Genomic DNA, 14,981 nt, shown 5'->3' with positions numbered 1-14,981 from the left:
TCTAGCGAAGGTGACCTGGTCCGGTTGAAGTATACATTCAGATATGGGGATAAGTTTGAAGAACCAAACGACGACTGGCTGAAATGTATCGAAGCTACAAGTGATGAATTGCTTGGATCATATTCCAAGGCAGAAGATAATGCATTATCCACAGCCTTCGGAGGCTGGGGAAAGAAGAGATTGAACAGAGTTTTTGATGCCATTGGCTTTGCCTACCCCGACTACCGCTATCCGCTGCGAGGACAGGGAAAGAAAAGAAAAGCTGCTACTTCGACCACTTCAGACGAGCCTGTGCCGAAGGGCAAAAAGTTAAAGGTTCTTACCCACCAGCCGCGCTATATTGAACTGGTCGTGGTGCCTGAGTTTGGCGGGGAGGCTTCTTCAGCTGCTAAATCAAGAGAACTTGTTCCTCCCACGCTGTCGGCGCTTCAACCCCGGGGGGTCCCTGGACCGACGAGTAAATTGTCGCAGCGTGTCCCAGCCCAGATGGGTCGGCGCGAGACAGAGCATGAAGGGGGGGGGGGAGAAACGGCAAAGGGGAAACCCGCGGCCTCCGTGTTGTCCTGCGCCCAGGTCGGGTGCGCTTGCAGTAGGGGGTTACAAGCGTCCGCGAGGGAGAGAGAGAGAGAGCCTTATGCGGTGGCCCGTTCTCCCGCGCGGCCAACCTTTCCGTACGAGAGCCCTGGACCTTCCTTTTATAGGCGTAAGGAGAGGGCCCAGGTGTACAACGGTGGGTGTAGCAGTGTGCTAACGTGTCTAGCAGAGAGGAGCTAGAGCCCTAAGTACATGCCGTCGTGGCAGTCGGAGAGGTTTTGGCGCCCTGTTCATGTGATGTCATGGCCGTCGGAGGAGTGCTTGAGCCTTGTGGAAGGACAACTGTCGGGGCTGTCGGATCCTTGCTGACGTCTCCTTGCATCCGTAAGGGGCTGAGAGCCACCATCGTCATGGAGCACGAGGGGTGCCATCATTACTTGTTTACCGGGGCGAGCCAGATGGGATGCCGGTCTTGTTCCCTGTAGCCTGAGCTAGCTAGGGGTAGGGTAATGATGGCCCCCCTGTGACGTGGTTGGTCCGAGCCCGAGGTCGGGCGAGGCGGAGGCTCCTCCGAGGTCGAGGTCGAGTCTGGGCCCTGGGGTCGGGCGAGGTGGAGACCGTCGTCCGAGATCGAGGCTGAGTCCGAGCCCTGGGGTCGGGCGAGGCGGAGTCCGTCTTCCGAGGTCGAGGCTGAGTCTGAGCCTTGGGGTCGGGCGAGGCGGAGTCCGTCTTCCGAGGTCTAGGCTGAGTCCGAGCCCTGGGGTCGGGCGAGGCGGAGTCCGTCTTCCGAGGTCGAGGCTGAGTCCGAGCCCTGGGTCGCGCGAGGCGGAGCTTCCTATGGCGCCCGAGGCTGGACTTAGCTACTGTCAGCCTCACTCTGTCGAGTGGCACAGCAGTCGGAGTGAGGCAGGCAGCGCTGTTTTCCTGTCAGTTCGGTCAGTGAAGCGGCGAAGTGACTGCGGTCACTTCGGCTCTGTCGACTGAGGAGCGCGCGTCAGGATAAGGTGTCCGGCGGTCCTTGCATTAAATTCTCCTGCGATACGGTCGGTTGGCGTGGCGATCTGGCCAAGGTTGCTTCTCCGCGAAGACTGGGCCTCGGGCGAGCCAAAGGTGTGTCCGTTGCTTGAGGGGACCCTCGGGCGAGACGTGAATCCTTCGGGGTCGGCTGCCTTTGCCCGAGGCTGGGCTCGGGCGAGGCGAGATCGTGTCCCTTGAGTGGACTGAGCCTTGACCTTAATTGCGTCCATCAGGCCTTTGCAGCTTTGTGCTGATGGGGGTTACCAGCTGAGATTAGGAGTCTTGGGGGTACCCCTAATTATGGTCCCCGACAGTAGCCCCCGAGCCTCGAAGGGAGTGTTGATACTCTCTTGGAGGCTTTTGTCGCACTTTTTTGCAAGGGGACCGACCTTTCTCGGTTGCGTTTCGTTCTGGTGGGTGCGCGCGAGCGCACCCGCCGGATGTAGCCCCCGAGGCCTCGGACGAGTGGTTTGACTCCTTCGAGGTCTTAGCGCGTTTCGTGATGCTTCGGCCGGTCTGGTTGTTCCCTCATGCGAACTGGCCGTAGCCCAGGTGCATAGTCCGGTTCCAAGTTCTCGGGCTGGTATGTTGACGCTGTCAACGGTTTGGCTGGAGTCGGGTTTGCGAGAGCAGCCCCCGAGCCTCCGCACAGTGCGAGAGGACAGTGAAGGACAGACTCGGCTTTTTTCATACGCCCCTGCGTCGCCTTTCCGCAAGGAGGGGGGGAAGCGCCATGTTGCCCTCGGAGGGCACCGAACATGGTGTCTCCAGTGAGTTGCTAACGGGTGATCCGAGTGGACGCCCGTGCCCCGTTCGATAAGGGTCGGCTAGTGGCCTAGAGGCGCGCTCCAAAAGTACCAGCAGGTGATTTGCCGGACCCGGTCCCATTTGATAGGGTCCGAGGGCTCGATGCCTCCCTCTGATGGGATTCCGTTACAGAATCGCTCCTGCTGGTCTCGGAAATGTTCTAGGGTACCTCGGGAGCATAGCCCAAGCCTCGGCCATGTATCGGACGTACCCAGAGTCATCCCTCGCTCTACGTGCTCTAAGGCGGCTGTCGAACCCTTCGGGGGCCAGCTTACGAACCCCTGATCAGTAGTGGGCGCGGAGCCCGAGTGGCCTGAGGCGGCTGTCGAACCCATCCGAGGGGCCAGCATTCGAACCTCTGACCAGTGGTGGGCGCGGAGCCCGAGTGCTCTGAGGCAGCTGTCAAACCCTTCCGAGGGGCCAGCCTTCGAACCTCTAATCAGTAGGGGGGCTCGGGGCCCGCTTCCTTCGTGGAGAAGGATCCCTTTCGGAGTATACCCTTTCCCGGTCCCTGTAGCAAGAGAGAGAAAGAGGAAGAGGAAAAGGATACTAAATCGAACGACGTGGCGCACCTCTTTTGACGCGGTCATTATGGCGGAGGTAAGCGTCGCCTGCTTCGCCTGCCAAAGGTGCCGCCTGCCCTGCCGCAGAGTTAATGCGATGGGACGTGTGGTTCGCGGGGCAGCCGTTGTGCGTGTGCGAGCCGTTCGAGGAACGGAACACGGGCGCGTCGTCTTCACGCCATGGGAGAGGGCTCTCTTGCTGTCCCAGGAGGGGACGTGAGCCTGCAGACGACTCGACCGCTACTTCCGCCCGCCTGTCGCCGCCATTACTCCCGGCCCACTTTTGGCCATATTGACCGCCGCGCCTTCTCCCGCGGCTGACTGACCTGTGATCGATGTGCTCGGTTGGCACTGTTGGGCCATGTGTAGGATCGCCTCGAGTCGCGGCACTGGTTCCGCAGTAGAGAAGGCGCGGTACTGGCGCAAGTGGCGGTGCAGCTTCTCGCACGTAGTAACCGGCGCGCCGGTTACATGACGTGTGGGCCTGAGCCCCCATGCTGGACGCGTCGGAGTCGAAAGGGTGCTCACCCTTGGTGCGGTTGCATGCCGCCTGCATGGCGGTCCGCCCTTTCACCCGCTGGTCTGGGCGAAAGTGGAGGAGCGCTTGTAACCGCTGGGCAGTCACACGCACCGCGCGCGGCGGTTTGGCCTCTTCTATCCTGGGCCAGCTTGCATGATGCGTGGGACCCAGCCCCCGTGTCATAGGGGGAAGACATTGGAGCGTGTTGGTGAAGACTAAGTCCGCGACGGCTGAGGACGCAAGTGGGGAGAGTCGCCTTTAAAAGGAGGGTGACCCCCTTGGATGGCAACCATGTCTTCGTACTCCCTTCATGCATCGCGCCCTTCCACCTTCCGAGCCCCCGGATGGGGAGCGCTCGCGGTTCTTCCGTCTTATCGTCGTTGGAGGAACGCAACTTCGCGGAAGTTGGTGCCTTTCAGCCATCGCTCGGCTTCAAGGATTTTCATCAGGCAGCCTGGCTGCATGCCCTCGCCGGTGGTCACCCAAGACGGTGACCACCAGTTCGATGGTGGGGAGAAGCGAGCCGGGCTGCGGCCTCTGCCCCTCCCTCAGCTTCAAGGATGTTCATCATTAGTGCTGGGGAGGGGAGTGCACCGAGTTGGGGCATGTCTCCGCGCGGGCAGCGGCCCGCTCCTTCCCTCAGTGATGGGGGGGGAGGGTGTTTGCCGTTCGTGGCGCTGGCAGCTGCCGCGTGTCTGGCTCTCCGGCCTGAGCAGCTTCGACGCTGCTTCCTGTGCCACCTCCCACCGAGGCAGCCGGAAGAGGTTTCTCCGCCGAAGAGATAGTCGGAGCCACCCGCGGACTGACCTCTGACTCTACGGCCTTCTGCTTGTCCTCGCCCCTCGAGTGGGGACGTGGGCGAGGGCCTTATCGCAGCAGCGTCTGCCCTGAGGTCATCGCTGCTACTGTTTGGCCGCCCAGAGCGGAGGTCGTTGTCGCTGCTGCTGGAGCGGGCGGCTGTGAGCCACCTAGGGTTTCGTCGCCCCGCAGACCCTCCAATGTGGGGGGTTGTTCATACCTGCGGGGGTGGAACCGGAGTTCCATTTGTAATGGCACCTTGAGTGCCGGTGTCTGTTCATTGTGGCTGTCGGGGCCTGAACATGTATGTATTTTGGCGTGAAGCCGTGGTTTTTCCTCATTTCGAGCACTAGGACTCGTCTGTCGGCTAACTGAACCGCTTAACCAACTGTGAGTTGCCTCGTGCGAAGGTGACGAGTGAGGTATCCGTATCCCGGAGGCGTAGGAGTCCCTTGGCTCGGTCGGCCTTGCCCCCCGAGGCTTCTCTTGTTTAGTTAAAGGAACCCTCGGCCGCTCTGCGATGAGCCGGAGCCGGAGGCAGCGGTGCCAGCACAGACAGAGGCAGAGTTGGCTCGAAAAGAAGCTTCGTCGGCCGGAGCCTGGCCGGGCCGTCCACTGGCGGGACCGACGCTGGAATCGGGTTGCCGAGGCCATGAGCCGGGCTGATGTCCTCGAGGGACAGCTGGCTGAGGCTACGGAGCGGCCGGTTTAGCCGTCTGCTCGGGCCGGGTTCCCGGAGGAGACCCTAGCGGCAATGGCCCTGGCGTGGTGCCGACAGGTTCCTTCGAGGTGGAGATCCTCCGACCGTGTTGCCGTCCGAGGCCGGGTCGGACTCCGCTGAAGGTGGAGTCGACGCCGAGGGTGCTGCTGCTCCCCACTGATGTGTGATCCTGCATGAACAGTTTATCTGTAGTGTGCGTATGTTTTTTGCGGCCGCCGAGGCCCAAACATATCGTCATCGTGTTGTAAAGCTGCGTTTCTTTTCCCCTTGTTTCGAGTATCTGGACTTATTTGTCGGTAATAGAATTGTTTGTCCGAGCGAGAGTTACTTTTCACGGAAGGTGATGAGTGAGGTATCCATATCCCGGAGGCATAGGAGTCCCTCGGCTCGGACGGCCTTGCCGCTTACGTGTACTCTTACTCGTCCGTAGGATTCTGTTATCGATATAGTCGAGAAGGCACGGAAAATCGTTTCGGCAGAAAAGTTTTCGAGCATTAAGACTTGTTCGGTCAGCGGAATCGCTTATCCGAGCGTGAGTTACTTATCGCAGAAGGTGATGAGTGAGGTATCCGTATCCCGGAGGCGTAGGAGTCCCTCGGCTCGATCGGCCTTGCCTGCTTACATGTACTCCGTCGTTTTCTGGATCCCACTTTTGAAGTAGTCGAAAAGCACGAAAGACGTTCTGGCAGAAAGACTTTTTCTGAGGAAAATTTTGATGCAGAGGGGGTGCCCCCCTTCTAGCCCCCGAGGGAGGGTTGGGCTTTGCCAAGGCGAGGCTGACCCTTCCTTGACGGTTAGACTTTGTTGGCGTATGTAAACTAGGTGTATGAACGACTTGAAAACATCTTAAGGGTAGAAGCGACGTAGCTGTCGGATGTTCCAAACGTTGTTGTAGACCTCGCCTTGACTGTTGGTCAGCTTGTATGTTCCGGGCTTCAAAATCTTGGCGATGATGAATGGCCCTTCCTAGGGAGGTGTGAGCTTGTGGTGCCCTCGGGCGTCTTGTCGTAGCCGAAGCACCAAGTCGCCCACCTGGAGGTCTCGGGACCGAACCCCTCGGGCGTGGTAGCGTCGTAGGGACTGCTGATACCGCGCCGAGTGTAGTAAGGCCATGTCCCGAGCCTCTTCCAGCTGGTCCAGTGAGTCTTCTCGGTTGGTTCGATTGCTTCGGTCGTCGTACGCCCTCGTCCTCGGGGAACTGTATTCCAGCCGAAGCACCAAGTCTGTGGGCAAGATGGCCTCGGCCCCATAGACTAGAAAAAATGGCGTGAAGCCCGTGGCTCAGCTCGGCGTTGTCCTCAGACTCCAGACCACCGATGGGAGTTCCTTCATCCATCGCCTGTCGAATTTGTTGAGGTCGTTGTAGATCTGCGGCTTGAGTCCTTGCAGAATCATGCCTTTGGCACGCTCTACTTGCCCATTCGTCATGGGGTGAGCTACGGCGGCCCAGTCCACCCGGATGTGGTGATCCTCGCAGAAGTCTAGGAACTTTCTGCCAGTGAACTGGGTGCCGTTGTCGGTGATGATGGAGTTCGGGACCCCGAAGCGATGGATGATGTTGGTGAAGAACGCCACCGCCTGTTCGGACCTGATGCTGTTTAGGGGTCGGACCTCGATCCACTTGGAGAATTTGTTGATAGCGACCAGCAGGTGCGTGTAGCCCCCTGGTGCCTTCTGCAAGGGACCGACGAGGTCCAGACCCCACACAACAAACGGCCAGGTGATGGGTATTGTTTGCAGAGCCTGAGCGGGCAGGTGGGTCTGCTTTGTGTAGAATTGACACCCTTGGCAGGTGTGTACAATCCTAGTGGCGTCGGCCACCGCGGTTGGCCAGTAGAAACCTTGTCGGAAGGCATTTCCAACAAGGGCTCGAGGTGTTGCGTGGTGATCGCAAGCCCCCGAGTGTATTTCTTGTAATAACTCCTAACCTTCGGTGATGGATATGCATCGCTGGAGGATGCCTGAAGGGCTACGGTGGTAGAGCTCCTTCCCGTCACCCAGCAAGACGAACGACTTGGCGCGCCGCGCTAGTCGCCGAGCTTCGGCTCGGTCGAGGGGTAGCTCTCCTTGGTGGAGATATTGCGGGTATGGGGTCTGCCAGTCTCGATTAGGCGTGACCCCATTCCGCTCTTCCTCGACGCGCAGTGCCTCACCCTCGGGGGCCGAGGGTGCCTCGGGCCGAGCCGAGGGCGCCTCGGGCTGAGCCGAGGGTGCCTCGGGCAGGGCCGAGACCTTCTCGGGCTCGGGCGTGTCGTCGGTCTTGACTGAGGGTTGATGTAGGTCTCGGGAGAAGACGTCCGGGGGAACCGTTGTCTGCCCCGAGGCTATCTTCGCCAGCTCGTCCGCAGTCTCGTTGTATCGTCGGGCGATGTGGTTGAGCTCGAGTCCAAAGAACTTGTCCTCCAGGCGCCGAACCTCATTGTAGTAGGCTTCCATCTTCGGGTCGCGGTAGTGGGAGTTCTTCATGACTTGGTCGATGACAAGTTGCGAGTCGCCACGAGCGTTGAGGCGTCGGACCCCTAGCTCGATGGCGATGCTCAACCCGTTAACCAGAGCCTCGTACTCGGCACATTGTTGGACGCCGGGAAATGGAGGCGCATCACGTAGCGGAGTTGCTTCCCGAGGGGTGAGATGAAGAGCAGGCCCGGGCCCGCTCCTGTTTTCATCAACGACCCATCGAAAAACATGGTCCAGAGTTCCGGTTGGATCGGAGCTGCTGGAAGCTGGGTGTCGACCCATTCAGCCACAAAGTCCACCAAGACTTGGGACTTGATGGCCTTCCGAGGGGCGAACGAGATTGTCTCGCCCATGATCTCCACCGCCCACTTTGTGATCCTACCCGAGGCCTCTCGGCACTGGATGATCTCCCACAGGGGGAAGGATGACACCACAGTCACCGAATGAGACTCGAAGTAGTGTCGCAACTTTCGCCGCGTCAGAATTACCACATACAGTAGCTTCTGGATTTGCGGGTAGCGGATTTTGCTCTCGGACAGCACTTCACTGATGAAGTAGACCGGCCTCTAGACGGGCAATGCATGCCCCTCTTCTCATCTCTCGACCACGATCGCGGTGCTGACCACCTGAGTGGTAGCGGCGACGTAGATCAAGAGGGCTTCTCCGGCAGCGGGGGACACCAGGATGGGCGCGCTTGTGAGGAGCGCCTTTAGGTTCCCGAGGGCTTCCTCGGCCTCGGGGGTCCAAGTGAAGCGCTCGGTCTTCCTTAAGAGGCGGTACAGAGGTAGGCCTCTTTCGCCGAGGCGCGAGATGAAACGGCTCAGGGCCGCAAGGCATCCCATGACCCTCTATACTCCTTTCAAGTCCTGGATGGGCCCCATGTTGGTGATGGCCGCGATTTTCTCCGGGTTGGCCTCGATGCCCCGCTCGGAGACGAAGAACCCCAGGAGCATGCCTCGGGGGACTCCGAAGACACACTTCTCAGGATTGAGTTTTACGCCTTTCGCCTTGAGACACCGGAATGTCGTTTCAAGGTCGGAAAGGAGGTCGGAGGCTTTCCTCGTCTTGACTACGATGTCATCGATGTAAGCCTTGACCGTTCGACCAATGTGTTCTCCGAACACGTGGTTCATGCACCTTTGGTATGTCGCACTCGCATTCCTCAAATCGAATGGCATAGTAATGTAGTAGTACATCACTACAAGAAACTGATAAATGTTCGTGGGTTTTGTTAAGAACGTGGGTATCGACGTTCTTATATTAATTAAGTTCATGGGTTTATTTAAGAACGTGGGTATCGACGTTCTTACATTAAGTTCGTGGGCCCTAGCCAAAACCGTCGAACTTAACCTTTTAGGAACGTGGGTACCCACGTTCTTAAATTAAATACGTGGGCCACGTGGACACCGTCGAACTTAACCCAACCTAAATCCCTAACCCCGCGCGTCTCTCTTCCTATCTCCTTTCCTGCTTCCCACCAGTGCTCGCACCCGCCGCCGGCCGCCAGCCCGAGCACACTGCGCGCCCGGCCGCCGCCACCCAGCGCGCTGCGCCGCACCACCACCCCGCTCGCGCGCCACCCAGCTCGCGCCGCTAGCCCGCTCGCTGCGCCACCCCGCGCGCTGCGCTGCGCCGTGCCGCCAGCCAGCGCCGCCCGCTCGACAGCCCGACGCCACCTGGCCACCCGCGCTGCTCCTCTCGGGGCTGTGCCTCTCAGGCGCCGTGCCTCTGGGCACGTTCGGTCAACCAACCGCGCTGCAGCTGCCCGCCGACCTCCTGCTCGCGCTTGCGGGCCTCCACCTCTACTACTCCTCCTTCCGGTCGCCTCCGTGAGGAGTACCATCGTCAGCTCAGGTACCGGATCTATTTCTCCCTCTTCCAGCGAAGAGCCTGCACGGTGTAAGGATTCTCGGGTCAGGCTTGGGACAGGAGCAACCACAGTGGGAGACATGCCCCCTTGCACAGGGGCTGGGGCTGGGGCTGTGTTGCGCCGAGTAGGAGCTGGGAGGCGGTGACGGAACAGAAGGCGCCGAGTAGGGTCCTGTTGGGCGGCCGCCTGGTTCTCGGGTCCTGTTGGGCGGTCGCGGCTGAGCGGGCCATCCATCATTGCCTCCTCCACGAGGGTCTTGGCTGCCTCTGTCGTCGTCCTCGCGGGTCGCGCGGCCGAGGTGGAGGTGAGGACTGAGGAGAGCTTCCCTTCCCATCTCATGGAGACGGAGGACTTCTTCTAACCGGCGCTCTCCTCGGTTTCTCTTCTCTCAGTGATTTTTGATTTCTTGCTTGGGGACCCAATAAGCCAAGTAATTCTGCTTCTTCTCTCGGTTTTGATCGACGGGTACAGTTTGTGCGAAGGAGGGCGCGCGCACGAACATGAGGAGTGGTCTGCGATTGAATTGGGCGTTTACGTTTGCAGATAAAATTGTTAAAAGGTGTCTTCTTGTTGTTCTTCTTCTTTTCCATGGACCCAACAAGCACTAGATTAGTTCGTCTTCTTGAAGGTCCTGCTTCAGATTGCATGGATAATAACTGTTGGAGTGAGATGTTCTTCGCTTGAGTCGGTTAATTCCACCATTGCAGTGGTTGTATATACTTGGAAGGAAACATAGGGGGGCAGGCACATCTTCCTTGAAAGGCTTCACTGCCACTCACTCACTCTGCAGATAACTATAAATGTACATCTATGATGATTAGTAGGCATGCATAGTTAAAGCATATGTGGCTGCAAAATCGTCAAAGCGATCCAACAAAAGGAGAACCCTTTGTACTTGAGTTGCATCTAGATTCTTTGCTTGATCCTTATGTTCGAATTTGGTTTGATAGCATAGCTAATATGGCTGATGTTAACACAACATTGTGTGATGATGGTGGCTTCCTGCAAACAACTCCAATTAAACTTACAAGCATTCTCTTTTGTCTTGTAGAGTCCTTCACTTAGACGTTCATGTAGATTCTGAGGCCTATCTTATGAGAAATGTACCAGGTAGTGTAAGTAGCCCTCGCACGAATGGTGAAAAGGGTCTCTTTCGAAATCAGAATGCGGGGTTCACTGCACTTCCAAGTCCTGTGAGGAGAGAAATCGGAAACAGGCATGTAAGCGACCCTTGATTGGTGTGCTTTGTTCTTTTTTCTTTCCCATAGAATTTCACTGTTTACCTCACCATAGATAATTAGTTAAAACATAGAAACTTACAATAACTCCATAAACACTGATCTTCTCTATCTGAATGAAAATGTCTCCACAGATAGTTATAACTGAAAAAAGACATTCACAAACATTATCCTGTCTATGTAATGAAATGTCTCCACAGCAACTGCTCTTCAAGCTAACACCATCTGCTATGTTTTTCTGGATAATAATCGAGTTTCATGTTCTCTAGATCATCGACAAGGTCCTTCTGTGTTGATGACAATGACTTGGAAGATGGTAAGGCCTCAAAAAAAGGGAGAGTTCTGCACAGTCACTCAGGCTCCCAAAGATTTAGAATCAGGCTCTCTTATCTGGTCTGGCTTACTGCATATCATCATGCAGCATGATCTTAGTCAACAAATTTGTTCTATCTAGCTATGGTTTGAGTGCTCTAGTATTTTTGATGCTTTACCAGATATACTACTAGTGCTGACTATTTACATTCGAAATTTTCATGCAATGTAGTTGTCTTCCTTCTTTAAAGCATTGTTTCCATGTTCGGTTACTGCAGAACATTGTATCAGTGACCATAGTTTCTACACTATCCCTGTCCGGTGCTATTCCAACTGAACCATTGACATGGAATTTAATCAAAGTTTGGTTGCCTGTGAATATAATCTTTGTTGGAATGCTGATCACAAGCATGTTTAGGTATGTACTTCAGCATCAGTTTGGTGTATCAAGTAGAGAAGTTCTTCCTAGCTTCTTTTCTAGCGGTTAAATATGATTAATTTCTTCAGGAGACATTTTGTCTTTTCCATTTTAGACTCATAATGTGCTTAAGTTTACTCTCTTCGGGATAATGAACATGAATGCAAATCTAGTATTTTCTCACCTTCCAGTCTACAAATACATATTACATAAGTACTAATGATGGTTTTGAGAATCAGTATTGAAGTTTGATATATTCTGGGTTAAAATGGTTAGGCTATTTCTATTTTTAAAAAATATCGATGAATTTAATTTGGCTGACAGCTATTTGATTTTAAATTTTGAAAATTGTGTTGCTTGTTTCATGAATCTGCTCTATTTAGGGTCATTTAGTGCCTTGTACAAAGATGAACCTGAACTTTTTTGGTCGTTTTGTTGAACATTTTCTATTAATATTTTCCATATTAGTTGTGAACGATTTTCATTTTCTCACTCAACCTTGTACTTGTAGCAAGGATGTTCGGACTGAAATTGGAAGCCTTTTATAAACTTATTTACTTTATTCCTAAATATTTTCTTTACTTTTCAGTTTGAAGTACATTAATGTTGCCATGCTGACTATATTGAAGAATGTCGCCAATGTCCTGACTGCTTCTGAGGAAACTTATTTTTTCAAGAAGCAGCATGATACTCAAGTTTGGGTTGCTCTTATGTTGATGGTATGTCATATTCCTATGTTAGAAAAGCATGAGGAACAAGGAGTTGATTTCCATCACAAGTGTTTGCTGCCAGATAATTTTTAGTACACATGCTACTAGTTGATTGCCCGATTGACCTGCTCACTCCCAAATATCTAATCACTGTGAAATTTTGACTTGCAATAATTATGTGTTGACCCTTCAACACCTGAGCCGTTGATATGTTTGTGCAGATAATCTATGCAGTTGCAGGAGGAATAACGGAGCTTCTTCCTTGGTTTCATGCTGACAGCTAGGGCTGATCTTCAGGACGACATGTTCTTGGTTCGGTTCCTGAGAGCGATTGATAGGTCTGGGATTATATATTGGTATCGTTGTTTTTTTGTGCTCATCTGTTGCTAAATAAGCAAACCATCAACCCATCAGCTTACTACAAGCACTCTTTTGCCTCCTTTTCTGTTCTTAGTGTTCTTGGTGAGACACAACGCCAGACGGAGTTTCTTCTTTAGGAGTCATGCACTATGGGTAATTGCTGGTTTAAGGGGAATCCATACTTTAACAGGGTTTCTTCCGATGCAACCAAAGCAGGTACTACTATTTATATCTTTGGTTTGATCTCTGTGATGATGTAACTGCAACTGTAGTATGCAGAAGTTTCATATATTTGTTTGATCCCCTCAATTTAGGCATTAACGAAACTGCTGCTATGCGTGTGTTCTCTCGTCTTGACAAAATCAGGGACCATGTCCCTGCCCTTGTTTAGTCCAATTACGGCTATTTCAGTACTGAATATTTTCTTCACAAAAAATAAGTCCTAATGTTCAATCTTATCCAACCCAATGATTCTTTTTTCCCTAACCTTGACAGTTGATTTTATGATTATTCCATGTAATGATCAGATACTTTTGTTCTTCTGTATGAAATTCTTGTTCATCTTTTGGTAACTTATTTTACAAAGTTTCTGAATAATCTGCACCCTGTATTTCAGTTCCCATACTTGACTTGTCTATTTGTTTTCTCCCAAAATTCAGAGCCCCTCGGAGAGAACTGAAAAGGAGGATTGCCAGCTACCATCCAACCCGAAAGAGGTGGAGGCGCTGAGAAAAGGATACAGCTTGCAACCCTTTGATAGTGTTCACATTTGAGGAGCTCAAGAGAACGACAAAAAATTTCAGGCAAGATTCAGTATTTCTTTCCTAAACACAAATGGCAAGCTGATTTAGTTTAGTACATCCTGTCAACTATTGAATCTTCAGTCCGACCAAATCTTTTAGTTATTTTTCCAGCCCCTTAGACTAGGACTTCAGTTTACAAAACTAGTACATTTAGTTAGTTACAAAGTTATTAAACATTTATTCCAACTAATTAGCTTTTCCTTTCAGCTTACATTGCGACATGTAATGGACAGTGCTAAGCAAGTCACCAAGTCTGGGAATTTGAATGAGCTTTCGAACAACAATTCGATGTCCTGATCGAGAGCGATGGATCTAATGTTTGAACTTGTGAACTAAAAATGTGAACTATGGATGTGAACTTGTGTGAATTTGTGAACTTATGTATTTGGACTTATGTGAATTTGTGAACTTATATATTTGGACTTGTGTGAATTTGTGATATGAACATATATCAATGTGTTTGAAATTTGTATTGTATGTGATATTCCGTGTTGCATGTGATATTATGTGTGTCTAATTTTTCATTTCTGTATTTTTTATTTTTTTTGGAAAAGGGTTAAGAACGTGGGTACCCACGTTCTTAAGGTTAAGAACGTGGGTACCGTCGAACTTAATGGGCAGCCCTCGTCGACCCACGCAGGACCCATAAGTTCGACGGCCACGTGGCCTCGTCGAACTTAAATGTAAGAACGTGGGTGCCGTCGAACTTATGGGAAAAAATTCGACGGCCCCGTCGAACTTAAAAACCCACGTTCTTACATTTAAGTTCGACGGTACCCACGTTCTTAACCTTAAAAACGTGGGGGCCGTCAAACTTACTTCTTTAAGTTCGTCCAAAAATCGACGTCGGCTATATTCGTCGGCAAACCCACGTTCTTACGGTAAGTTCGACGGCTTATTACATTAAGTTCGACGGTTTTTCACCCACGTTCTTTAACCAGTTTCCTGTAGTGCATGCCAAAGGGTGTGATGAAAGAAGTCGCGAGCTGGTCGGACTCTTTCATCCTGATTTGGTGATACCCTGAGTAGGCATCGAGGAAAGACAGGGTTTCACACCCAGCAGTGGAATCCACGATTTGATCGATGCGAGGCAGAGGGTAGGGAACCTTCAGACATGCTTTGTTTAGACCAGTGTAGTCTACACACATCCGCCATTTCCCTCCTTTCTTTCTCACAAGCACAGGGTTGGCAAGCCATTCGGGATGGAATACCTCTTTGATGAACCCTGCAGCCATCAGCTTGTGGATCTCCTCGCCTATGGCTCTGCGCTTTTCTTCGTCGAATCGGTGCAGAGGCTGCTCCATGGGTCGGGCTCCAGCTCGGATATCCAGCAAGTGCTCGGCGACATCCCTCGGTATGCCAGGCATGTCCGAGGGACTCCACGCAAAAACTTCGGCGTTTGCGCGGAGAAAGCTGACGAGCACTGCTTCCTATTTGGGGTCGAGCTCGGAGCCGATCCGGATCTGCTTGGAGGCGTCGTTGCTGGGGTCGAGAGGGACGGACTTAACCGTCTCAGCTGGCTCGAAGTTGTTGGCGTGGCGCTTCGCATCTGGCGCCTTCTTGGAGAGGCTCTCTAGGTCGGCGATGAGGGCCCCGGATTTGGCGAGGGCCTCAGCGTACTCCTCGCACTCCATGTCGCATTCGTACGCGTGTCGATACGTGGGGCCGACGATGATGACCCCGTTGGGGCCCGACATCTTGAGCTTGAGGTAGGTGTAGTTGGGGACGACCATGAACTTGGTGTAGCATGGCCTCCCCAGCACTGCGTGGTAGGTTCCTCGGAACCCGACCACCTCGAACGTGAGGGTTTCCTTTCGGAAATTGGAGGGAGTCCCAAAGCAGACGGACAGATC

At 53.4% G+C, this 14,981-nt stretch overlaps 1 pseudogene; it reads left to right on the top strand.

Annotated features, from left to right (window-relative positions):
- The first annotated feature begins 10,247 nt into the window (after window positions 1-10,247).
- Window positions 10,248-13,425, top strand: LOC103642397 (GDP-mannose transporter GONST1-like; annotated as a pseudogene).
- Window positions 13,426-14,981: the final 1,556 nt, after the last annotated feature.

The sequence above is a fragment of the Zea mays genome, chromosome 10, assembly GCF_902167145.1.
Source record: "Zea mays cultivar B73 chromosome 10, Zm-B73-REFERENCE-NAM-5.0, whole genome shotgun sequence".
NCBI classification, from domain to species: Eukaryota; Viridiplantae; Streptophyta; class Magnoliopsida; order Poales; family Poaceae; genus Zea; species Zea mays.
This window is presented reverse-complemented; position numbering and strand designations above follow the sequence as displayed.